Source organism: Tupaia chinensis, unplaced genomic scaffold, assembly GCF_000334495.1.
Source record: "Tupaia chinensis unplaced genomic scaffold, TupChi_1.0 Scaffold000101_1, whole genome shotgun sequence".
NCBI lineage: Eukaryota > Metazoa > Chordata > Mammalia > Scandentia > Tupaiidae > Tupaia > Tupaia belangeri.
The window spans coordinates 857,087-870,127 of NW_006159565.1; the positions used below are offsets into that span (position 1 = coordinate 857,087).

Sequence of the window (13,041 nt, forward strand, 5' to 3'; positions counted from 1 at the left end):
AGACAGAAAGAGAGAAATCACCCCCCAGGGGGTTGGCCACGCCCCAATCCCTTCTCCTCCATTCTCCTTTTAGGATCTTGGGCACGCACGCACATGTGGCTGGTGTGAGTTTTAACCCACCGGGTCCGGAACGCAAACCGCGGTTGACTACGTGGTAGTCCAGCGACATAGCCATTACGCTAACTGCTGGTCCCAGAATCTGTTTTTTGATGCCAGTAATTTATCCTTCAACAGATCTTCAAAGGGAGACCTTCTTCACCAATAATGGCAATAGCAATAACAAAATGCTTTGTTCAGCTTGCAGAATTTTGCCAAACTCTTCTTTGGATAGCTTATATACTTCAATTTGAAATTATATAGGAAATAGGAAACGTTCCATTTTTTTAATGATAGTGTTTAAAGATGCATGGATGACATATAAGATAACCATAAAGATAAAGATGCAAACTTAGTCCAAAAATTATTAAATCAAAAAGTTTACATTGCATATTGATATCAGTGATTGTACTTGGTATATAAGATGAATATGAATACCTCAAAAGAAATTCTTCAAAATTAGCATTCTAATTCTAGAATTAGAATTAGAGCAAAAGGCAAGTGAAAGGCAAGAGCAAAAGGCAAGTGAAACTGTAGTATATTGGATATTATTAGATTTTTCCATTCTTTTTTTTTTTTTTTTTGAGAGCTTTTTGCCATAGGGCACATGCGCTCGCCAGACAGACAGAGAGAGACATAGAGACAGAAAGTGAGAAATCACCCCCCAGGGGGGATCGCCACACCGCAATCTCTTCTCCTCCATTCTCCTCTCGGGATCTTGGGCACGCACGCACATGTGCCCGGCGTGAGTTTTAAGCCACCGGGTCCGGGACGTGAACCGCGGCTGACTACGTGGGAGTCCAGCGACATAGCCATTACACTAACTGCTGGTCCCAGATTTTCTATTCTGATAACATCAGCTGATGAGGAATTCAGATCTATAGGCCACTTTTTACATTGGAGAACTTTTCTGTGAATCCAACAGTAGATTTCTTGATTCGCAGGCTTTCTAGATTAAGTTTTGTTATAAAGTCTTTATACCTTTCTATTGCTGACATTGGGATCCAAATATATAAATTTTTCCTCTATATCTTATTTATTCCAAAGCATCTGTGTAGCTGTGACCATTTCATCCCAGTGGCTTGTCTGGTGTATGGTGGACACTTTGGTTTCTCATCAAGATCAGTTCTTTACCATGACATGCCTGGCCTCACTATTACAGGAGCAGCTGGGCTCACAGCTGTGACCCTGAGTGGGAACTCTAGCTCAATGTGACATGAGTAAGCCCAGATTCCTTACTTAGATTAAGAACAGCTTGCTAAGACATCTCTACTCCAGAGCTCTCCATAAGATCAGCTAAGGCCTCAATTGTGCCATACTTTGGGGCAGTTTCTTCTGCCTAGTCCTGGCCTTTCCTCTTCCTTACAGGAGTCTCTGCTGAGCCCCAATAAAGCTTATACTGAAATCTCTTCATGCCTGTAGTCTGTGTCCAGGGCCAACACTCAAAGACTATATATACTCACTCTCTCACTCTCTCAATATGTATGTATTCGTAATAATATATACATAAATAATGTCCTAAGCATTTCTTCCAAGGGAGTCAACTTATATAATATCCAGGTAATATTGCTATTAGTAATATCTGTACCCATAAATATGCAATGAAAATGTTTTTGGTTTAATGATCTTCTAGACTAGGCTTGTCTGTGGTCATCTGACATACCATCCATACACCTTCTAAAAGTGTTATTCAAAAGCATAACTTTTCCATGTCCTGTGCTTTATTGGTCTCAAATATGTTGCTGACAGTGTCTATGCACCCTGGAAAAATGAATGATTCTGAAATTGCAGGAGGACTTTGGACTTTAGCTATTAAATGTAAAACTAGCTTCTTATACTCAAACTGATACAGCTATAACCAAACTCACGTATGCCCATGGCTCATATTGTATACTTGTGAACAATGTTACCAGTTCTAATCTTTTTCTGTGTAAGATGGATGTTTTGGGGAAAGGCATTTGCAAAATTTGCCCGACATCATTGCTTTATCTGATTCCTTTTTAAACTAACACTGAGGCTGATGAGAACAGTTTACTGGAAAATGCAAATCTGGATTTGAGATCATCCTCATTATATTTCCTCAGTAGAAAAAATCTTCCTGTTTAGAATTGCTATGCCTAAATCCTTCCCGTTAATAAAAAACTTGTTCATGGGACCAACAGATGGAGTAATGATTGTGTTGCTGGACTCCCACATAGTCTACTGCGGCTCTAGTCCCATACCTGGCAGCTTAAACTCATGCTGGGCACATGTGCACGTGTGCCCAAAATCCCGAGATGAGAATGGAGGAGAAGGGATTTGTGTTTGGCCATCTCCCCCAGGGGGTGATTTCTTGCTTTCTGTCTTTCTCTGTCTCTCTGGTGAGCACACACGCCCTATAGCAAAAATCTCTCAGAAAAAAAAAAAAAAACTTGTTCATTATGGTGAGAAGTCTCTATAAATATATACTAGTATTCATAATATATATATATATGATTTTAATAAATATGCATTTAAATATAAAGCATATAAATGGGACTATAGCTGTTAATGGCTTCAGAAATCAACTTTTCAAATGTTTTGGTTGCATATATCATTAAAAATGTTTAAAAATAAGCCACATTGAAAAATTCAATAAATGAAGCATGTAGTAAGCAAACTAAGCAATATTGAGAAATTCATTTTTATTTGATTAGAAAATTAAAATTCTGAAAAATTCATGAATATAAATATTAATTATGTCATATAAGATGCAAAATATTTTGAAAAATCAATTATTTGAAGCTGTAAAACCTTATGATCCTCTTTTCCAAATTGATTTATTTATGTAGTTTATTATTTTTAATTTTTTTAAATTCCTAAACACAACAATTCATTTTGAAAATCAAATCATGTCAAATTTACATCATCATTAGCCAAAAGGGTAGAAGAGAGAAGAAAAGTTTTTAAATCACTCATATTTTATTGAGAAATACCTAGTAACAGATAATAGTCATGAACATCATACATGCCTAGGTGAAAATGTTGTAAGTGGAATTTATGAACAGGAGTTCTCATGTGCCAACAAAGGATACATCTCACACAACACAGCTGTGCTCCCCTGTCTGATAACAAAAATGCCAGCAAATTAAATTTTTTAAAAATCCACACATTAGAAAAACAAACAAAAATTCACAGATGATAAGCAACTTGTGATTGAACTAAAATTCAGCTTTATAAGAGTGGTAGATGGGGGGGTTCAGGGAGAGCACTTTGTGTCTTGGCACTCTGAGGCCTCTCTGTGGCAGATACTATAGAGATACCAGATTCAAAATGTTTTTAATCACCTATTTTTAGAGCAGTTTTAGGTTCATAGCAGTATTGAGTAGATAAGAGAATTCCAGTGTACCCTCTGATCTTACACATATACAGCCTCTCTCACCATCAACAGCTCATATCAGAGTGGTACCTTAATTACAGTGAAACTATTTTAACCCATTGTTATCTCCCCAAGTCCATAATTTATATTAGGCTTCACTCTCCACATCATACACTCTATGGGATTTGACAGATGTATCAGGGCATGTATCATTCATTACAGTTTCACACAGAATGGTTTACTTGCCCTAAAGTCCCCTGTGCTACACCTATTCATCCCTAGTTACTGTTAACCCCTGGTAATCACTGATCCTTTTACTGTCTCCATAGTTTGGCCTTTTTCAGAATGCCATATAGTTGTGTTGACAGAAATAGCCAACTCTTCAGAAATAATAATTAGTGGTTTTTATTACTAAGCACGTGATTGAGTGGCCAACCCAGAGAAATGAATGGTTTCTTGGGATACTGAGATACAGTGATTCCTTTTATAGTTTTGAGAGCAGGAGCGCTGTTAATCAGCATGAGTCCTTTACATTGGCCTGGCCTAAAAAGGTAGGACATCTGAAAGTGGAGGTTTGTAGGTTAGAGGTGAGTTTTGAAATTCTTGGATTAGTAATTGATTAAAGAAAAATGCAAGTCTCTGTTCCTGAAACAAATCAGCAAAAGAATGTTTACTCTAAGAGATAAGAAGGCTTACTATACATCATAAAACCACTATGACTGAAACAGGATGTAGCATCCCACTGTCAATGGACTAAAGTGGTCTATTAATCTTAGTAGGCCTCTATTCAATGTCTGTAGGTGTGACTCTTCCAGACTCCCTAGAAACAACTTTGGAATAGGATAAAGTAGTCAGAATTCTGTCCTCAGTTGGCATCATACAATATGAGTCTTTTTAGACTGGCATCTTTCACTTAGTAATATGCAGTGTGTAGGTGTGGTTTTCAAATGTAACCTCAATAGTTGTAAATCTTTGAAAAGCTCTAAACAATGGTTAATTGCTATGAAAACTAACAGATACCAATCTCCCCTGGTCCCTGTGTGAACATCTGAGGCACACCGACAGGGTCACACTGCACTGTCCTGTCTCCTACTTCTTTACTCCAAGAACTCTTGTCCCCAAATAGGAGAAGCAGCTACTCATTTATCCGGGTTGCAGACATATTCATAACACATAAAAACCCTTAGTATCTAAAACTGCTCTTCAGGCTTTTCCTTTACATGTTGTTATTGTTAGGGCCCCTGAGCACTGGATGCTTCTTGACAGCTCCTTGTCATTGTCTGTGAGAACTGAGACAGTGTCAAATGGGTTTAGGCTAAGATGAATTTAAGACTGAGACCCTACTCGGGTTGGTGGGGGAAGGAATTACCTAGTGAAAATGACATTTTTTTGAGCAATGAAAACCAGAAAAGAACATAACACCTGTCACTTCACCAGACTGCTTCAAGGCCTGCTGTTAGAGGCAAGGAAAGAACCACACTTTAAATGCTAATTATCTGGGGAGAAAATGTCCCTTGAGGCCTTATTCTAAGCAGCAGGAGGCCACAGCCTCCTACTAAGAACTTGTGCAAAGACCATGCTTAAAAGCCAGCTCCGTGAATGCATTTCAGGCTACTTCTTCTTCCTTTTTTTTTTTTTTTCCCTGCTGTATATTGCTATCTCCTATCTCCCAGAATAAGCCCTTGTCTTTTTCTCCAGAAAGAGTAGGGTTACATAACCCTCAATAATTAAGACCTTTTCAGCCATAACTAGCCTTTTATTTGAAACACTGTCAAGAAGGATTTACTGGCTGTAGGTCTCTTTCTCGCTTGAGGGAGTTTTAAATTCTATTGTCCACAAATTTCTGAGTCACTTCTGATGCCAATAATTAGGAAAAAAAAAAAAAAAGAAGCGGGGGAACTGGGAGTAGAAAAGCACTGAGAAGAATCGATTATTTTTTATATTTTTGTTAATAAAGCCCAGAGTGGTGACAGAAAGGAATCTGAGTCTTTAAAACTTTGGTCAGTCTTGTAACTTTGGGGATGGAGAATATGTGCTGGAGGGTCAGACTTGATGACTTTGATGTGAGAGGGCTCAAGTAGAGTAATTCTTAACAGCTCCTGACTTTGCGTAACCCATGTAATACGAAGGGAGGGAGTTACCCTCCTAACTGGGTCAAGTGGAGCAGACCTTACTTTGTTTCTCTGAATCCATGATAGGTCCCTAGGAGGCACTGATCAGAATAAGGCCCAGAACCAGGAGCATGACTATTACGCTGCTGCAAAGCAAAGGTGCAGACTTCCTCTTGAAACTATAGGAAATTGTCACTTATTTAAATTATGCTAAATGCCCTTTTTCCTAATATGTGATTCATGTAGTCTTGTGTTTGAGAATTTTTAGAACATTTATGGAAACAGCAGGTAGTATGGTTAAGGCGCTAGACTCCCACATGGTCGACTGTGGTTCATGTCCCATACCTGGCTGCTTGAAAATCACACCAGGCACATGTGTGTGTGTGGCCAAAATCTCGAGAGGAGAATGGAGGAGAAGGGATTAGGGCATAGCCATACCTCCTGGGGAATGATTTCTCACTTTCCCTCTTTCCGTATCTGTCTCTCTCTCCCTAGGGAGTACACATGCTCTATAGCCAAAAACAACTGATGGAAAATGAGTGTAGAATATCAGAGTCAATAATGGGAATTTATGACACTCCTAAACTGAGCCCACACAGAACTAGACACATTCCTTAATCCCAACAAATGTGGGTTCTTTTTTGTTTTTGTTTTTCTTCTTGCCACAAAATACACACACGCTGGCTGGAGAGAGCCAGAGAGAGGGGGAAAGTGAGAAATCATCCCAAATGGGGCAGATCATGCAATAATTCTGTTATTCGATGAAGAGAATAGCAGAAGGACGTTTGCCTCATATTTGGCTATCTACCTATGACAATCCCTTCTCCACTTTTCTCTCCTTTCAGGATTTTGGGCACCCATACACACACAGCCAGCATGGTGTTTGTTTGTTTGTTTGTTTGTTTGTTTGTTTGGAGAGGTTTTAGCTGTAGGGCGCGTGTGCGAGAAATCACCCCCCAGAGGTATGGCCACGCCGCAATCCCTTCTCCTCCATTCTCCTCTTGGGATCTTGGGCACGCACGCACATGTGCCTGGCATGAGTTTTAAGCCACCGGGTCCGGGACGCGAACCGCGTCCAGCGACATAGCCATTACGCCAACTGCTTATCCCATAGCCAGCATGTTTTTCAAGTCAAGGACTCAGACCATATGGTCAGCCATGTGGAATCCAGCCACCTTAACCACCAGATCATAAGCTGGCCAAGGAATGTGGAATCTAAGAGGAAAAAATATATATATTTTAGTCTCCTCCCAATATTTCCTGATGTTTTCCCTTTCCTTTCCCCCCTTTTTGTCTTTTTTTTTTTTTTTCGGTCTTTCTCTCTGCAGAGATTGTTATCCATGGTTATATAACAGTACTCTAAAACTTAGAAGTTGAATACAATAGCCTTTGTATTAAATATCATGATGTTGTGGGTCAAGAATTTGAGCAGGGATTGATTTGGTGATTCCTAATGACACCATTCATTCAGTTAGGGGTGCAAGGTTGGTAGAAGGTGTTGTTTACACGTTGGTGCATTAGCAGGGATGACCTTAAGGCTGGGCTCCTATTGGAGCACCTGCACATGGCCTCCGAGTATGGTGGGATCAGGGTCCTTGGACTTCTTGCAGAGCTACCCAGGGCTCCCAACAAGGAGTAGAAGCTGCCAGTTTATTAAGACCTGGTGGTATTCCATTGGTTGAAGTAGTCACAGAGCCTGCATTCAAGGGGCCTGGACATATAAGTAGCAAAAAAAATTGCAGCGTATCTGAAAAGTGAGATTTGATGTGATATAATGTATGTATAGTAAAATTCACTCTTTTTGGTGTACAATTCTGTAAGAACATGAATCCATAATCTCTAGCATAATTGAGATATAGAATATTGTCACCTCAATTTCCCTTATCTTGTCCCAGTGTGCTCAAACCTCTACCCCTATTTCTAGCCTTTGGCAACCACTGATATTTTCTTATAATTTTGCCTTTTATAGAATATAATATAAATAGAATAATCCATTTTTTGAATATGGCTCTTTACCCTTAGTAGAATGCATCTGAGATTGTCAGTGTTGGTATACCTAAATAATTTGTTCCCTTTTATTGCTGAGTAATTTTCCACTCTATGCATTGTACAATAGTTTGTTTTTCTACCCACCAGTTGAAGAATATTTGGGTTGTTTGCAATTTGGGGTGATTATTAAAGCTGCTATAAATACTGCATACAAATATTTATGTCAACTTAAGTTCTTGCTTCTTTTGCATAAATATCTAAGTGCACAATTGCTGGGTTTATGGCTGGTGCATATTTAACTTTATAAGAAACTACCAAATAGTTCTATGAAGTGGCTGCACTATTTTGCATTGTCATCTAAAAGTATCAGAGCTTCTGTTGCTTCATATCTTCATGAACATTTGTTTGTTATGGTTGTTTGTTTGATTTTAGCCTTTCTTGTAGGTATATAGTGGTATCACATCATGATTTTAATAACCCTAATGACGAATGATGTTTAGGATATTTTCATGTACTTATTTTCTGTCACTATAATTTTTTTTTGGGTGGTCTAACTATTTGATTAGTTCTTGCTCATATTTTGAGTTTTTGGTTTTCTTATTATTGAATTTTGAAAGTCCTTTAGATACACTGAGTAAAAGTCTTTTATCAAATATGTGTCTTGCAAATATTGTCTCCTGTAGCCTGTTTTTCATTTCCTTAACTGGGTCTATCATAGAATAGAAGTGTTCTATGCTGATGAAGTCAGACTTATCTATTTTATCAATTTGTTTTTTCTTTTATGAATATGTCCTTTTATAGACACAATCCTGAGAAACTTGTGCCCAACCCAATGTGGCAACTATTTTTTCTTAGAAATTTTATAATTAGTAGGTTTATGTTTAAGCCTCTGATTTATTTATATTTAGTTTTCATATATGGTATGAGGAATGGATCCAGACTTTATATTTTGCATATGAATGTCCAATTTCTTCAGCACCATTTCTTGAAAAAACTATATTTTCTTTGTGCTTCTATCAAAAACCACTGTGAGTAATTTTTTAACTCTTCATTCTATGCAATTAATCAACGCATACAACTTTTATCCCTGTTTTAATTGCTATAGATTTATAGCTGGTCTTGAAGTCGTATAGTAAAGGTAGTAAAGGTTATCTTTTTTCTTTTTCTTTTAATTGTTTTGGATATGGGGCTAGGCAGTGTCATAATAGTAATGCAACTGGATCTGCATGGTGAAAAGTACTGGATTTGTGTCCTGGGACTTTCCTAAGCTTGCCAGGCATATGTGTGCATGCTCATGATTTAGGGTTGCTGAGACAGAGGTAGATTGTGGCATGAGGACTCTGTTGGGTGTACTTGTCTCTGTCTCTCTCTCTCTTACAGAAAAAATAAATGAATAAACTTTAAAAAGTCGTTTCAGTTTTTCTAATTACTTTACTTTTCCGTATAACTTTTAAATAAATCACTGTTTCACTTTCTGTTGAGTCATCAGAAAAGTTATGTTGTATTTTACTATCTTTTTTATGCAAACATGTGTCATGACTTTTCCAATGACCCAATTAAAAAATATAGCTGCAATTTTTTAAAGTGCTTTTTTTTTTTTGGAGAGGTTTTTCGCTATAGGGCGCGTGCGCTCGCCAGATAGACAGAGAGAGACATAGAGACAGAAAGTGAGAAATCGCCCTCCAGGGGGGATGGTCACGCCACAATCCCTTCTCCTCCATTCTCCTCTCGGGATCTTGGGCACGCATGCACACATGCCCGGCGTGAGTTTTAAGCCACTGGGTCCTGGACGAGAACCGCGGCTGACTACGTGGGAGTCCAGCGACATAGCCATTATGCTAACTGCTGGTTCCCTTAAAGTGCATTTTTTAAAAATACATTTACTCTCTCTTTTAAGAGAGAGATAGACACTCCCAACAAAGTCTCAGCCAACCTGGATCATGGCATGCACACACATGCCCAGGGAGGAATGGGATATGAACCAAGAACCTTTCTTGTGGGTCCACATGTGTTACTGCTGTACCACCATCTGGCCCCTAGCTACAATTGATTGGGATTGCATTCACCATGCAAATCAATATGGGAAGAACTGACTTCTTTACTGTGTCATTTTCCAATAATGCAATATGGCTCTCCATTTATTTGAGTCTTTGATTTTTCTCATTAGTATTTTATAGTCCTTTGCACACAGATCTTACACATAGTATTTAAGTTTGTATTATTTTTTGTTTTCCTTGCTATTTTAAATGATTCTGACTTTCATTTTAATTTCAAATTGTTTGTTGCTTTTACTTAGAAATAGAATTGATTTTTATATTTTGATCTTGTATCTTGTGATCTGGCTAACCTTACTTCTAGGAGCTTTCATTTATTTGAATCTTAGAAATTTTCTGCATACACAGTCATACTGTCTATGAGTAGGAAGAGGCATTTCCACCCTTTTCAATCTGTATGCCTTTTACTTCTCTTTCTTACATTATTGTACTGGCTTGGGCTTTTGGAACAGGAATAATGAGAATAACATCTTTGCTTTGTTCTTGATCTTAAGTGGGAAAACATTGGGTCTTTCATCTTAAATAAGACAGCAGTTGTAGGTGTTTTACAGATGTCCTTTATCAAATTTAGTAAATTCCTTTAAATTCCTATGTTACTGAGAGGATTTTTTGTTTTTTAATTATGATTGAATGTTAAATATTGTCAAGTAGTTTTTGAAAATCTATTAGATAACCATATGCTTTTTATTCTTTATTCTGTTGATATGATGAATTACCTTGATTGATATTCAAATGTTGAACCAGTCTTACATTTAGAAGATAAACCTCACTTGATCAGGGTAGATTATATAATTTTTATATAATTTTATAATTTTTTTATAATTGCTGAATTTGATTTTCTAATAATTTGTTGAGGATTTTTTGAGCTTGCATTCATGAGGAATATTGGCCTGTAGTTTTCTTTTAGTGTCTTTTTCTGATTTTGATACCAGAGTAATACATTAGAACTGGTTTAATTTATTCCTCAAATGCTTGTTGGAATTAATCACTGGAATACGCATCATTCTTCTCCTTTATTCCTCTGTATGTAATGTATCCTTTCTGTGTGTCACAGACCCCCAAGATTCTATACTCTCATATATAGCCCACAATCAACCTTTAGCAATTCATTGAGAATTTTTACTGAGTTTTCTTTTCCCAGTTGCATGGTTTCCATCATCTCTTTTGCTCACACTCTGTCACAGGTGACCCATCACCTACATTGTGACCCCTTAAAGAAGTTTGTTACTCCTTGACTACTTGGCTGTGTCACTTCAGCATTTTTATGGGCTCAGAAACATTTACAATTTTGTAGTTTGTCCAGTCTTTTCTTTTTCTTAGGTGGATGTGATCTTCTTTCCAACTTTCTACATCTGAGGCACAGAAATCCTTGTGGCCATTTTTTAATCCTCAAAACTTACTTTGGTCCTGAATAGGAAATGAGACCATTTCCTTGGTGACTTATGAAGGGAGGGGCTGATGGCTATCACAGCCATAGTCAACAGCAGAAGGGAAAAGAGCATGAGAGCTTGACTTAGGAGAGTAAAGTTGAAGAACTTGATAAGTTTTAAATTTGCTTCTTCTCTGCATGAGGAGATAAGCTTTTGAGGAAAAGAGTCATAAAAAGTGCAAAACTTTTTAGCTGGACTGTGTTTTGATCCCATACACTCTCGAGTCAAGAGACCTACCCCACAGGCACCTTTGGTCCGCTATGTCTCACTTTTATTTTTTTTCTTTTTTAAATTTTGCTAGAAGGCTTATGCAGAAGAGAGAGAAAGAGAAAACAAGAAAATATACCCGCTCCCGGGGATGGGGGGCATAGTCATACCACAATCTCTTCTCTTCCATCTCTCCCTCCTTTCAGGATTTAGGCATCATACATGCCTGGCATATTTTTCAAGCCACAGGTATGGGACTAGAAGCATGTAGTTGGCCATGACGGGTAAAACTCATGTAACCACCAGCCTCAGGCTGGCCCTGTGTCTCACTTCTGAAACAAGCTCTTCAAGAGCCAAGACCTTCCTTTTTACCCTGCAGGAAGTTCGATGGTATGGCCAGTGAGCTAATTCCCCTTTGTGGGTCACTGGTGACTTCATCCTTAGAAAGATAGGCCTGTCTTCTTTGATGTTTCCAGTGCTCCCAGTGCCTGGTTAATAGCTTCCATTAACCACTGTGTATGCACATTGCACAATCCTGAGTGACTCCTCTTCTCTACATCTGGCCAACGCTCACCAGGCTCATTCTCAACACTTTCTGGTTCCCATCTGAGGATGCCATTCTCAAGACCTTTCCCCCAAGGACTTATCCTTCTAGACACAGTCCAAATGAAGCCTTTACAACATCCTAGGGCAGTTTGCTGTCCTCGCTGTGTGCTGACTGCTCTGCATAATGATTTGCCTGTTTGCAATTACATGTATATCTCCCCTGGACTGTATACTCCGTGAGGCAGCCCATTTGTCAGGTTTATAATTGAGTTCAATGACATAAAGAAACAAATAGTGGAAAGTACAAAAATGATTGCCCTTATTGACAGACAAAGAGAAATTTACCTTCTAAATGAATACAAAATAGTACATGGGAGGGGAGTGATGGTTTAGTTTTGTTTTTCATAAAAAGAATAATTTAGCTTAAAATAATGGTATATCATGACAGAGGATGTTTCTAGATTAAAATCTTACCTCTTCGGACCTGCCGACCATGAACAGTTCCTGAGTTGGGGGGAGAGGATTAAAGAAAGACAAGAAAGACAGGATAGAGACGGGAGGACTGCCAGTCAATACTGGTCAGCCCCGAGTTAAGTTTATTGCTGTGATTTAGACAGAAACATTTGGCTTCCTTAACATGGGACTCAAAAGTCCTTGCTGAGTTTATCAGGTTGTTGCAACAATACCTGGAACATTCTGCACATAACAATTCAGTCACCAAGGTTTGTCCAGATAATGACCCTGGTCATATTCTGGTTTTCATGTCCTGCACATTCCTTATGTCTCCTTCTTGGCTCCCCACATTACCTAGATCTCAAATGTTGTATAATTGGAAAAGAAATTAGAAAAATAATTTTGCTTGCTATCTATCCTAGATCCAGGGAAAAAGTTCATTTGTGGAGTGAGGAGATGGCTCAGTCCACTTTTCTGCCTGTGCCTTAAAGAATTCTCCTGGGGTCAGCAGTTGGTGTGGAGGTTAAGACTCTAGACTCCCACATAGCTAAGACTGAAGCTAGTCCGGATCTGGAGGCTTGAAAAATCACACCACGCACATCTGTGCAGATGCCTAAAATCCCAAGAGGAGAATGCAGAAGGGACTGCAACGTGGCTATTTCTCACTTTCCCTCCCTTTCTCTGTCTCTTTTCAGTGAGCGCATGTGCCCTATGGCAAAAAAATAAAAGAAAGAAAAGAAAGAAAGAAAGAAAGAAAGAAAGAAAGAAAGAAAGAAAGAAAGAAAGAAAGAAAGAAAGAAAGAAAGAAAGAAAGAAAG

At 38.4% G+C, this 13,041-nt stretch overlaps 1 protein-coding gene across 1 annotated transcript in view; it reads left to right on the forward strand.

Moving 5' to 3' along the window:
- Positions 1–13,041, forward strand: part of SDK1 (sidekick cell adhesion molecule 1) — a 731,734-nt gene that overhangs the window by 522,553 nt on the left and 196,140 nt on the right. The gene's annotated exons all lie outside the window — the stretch shown is intronic.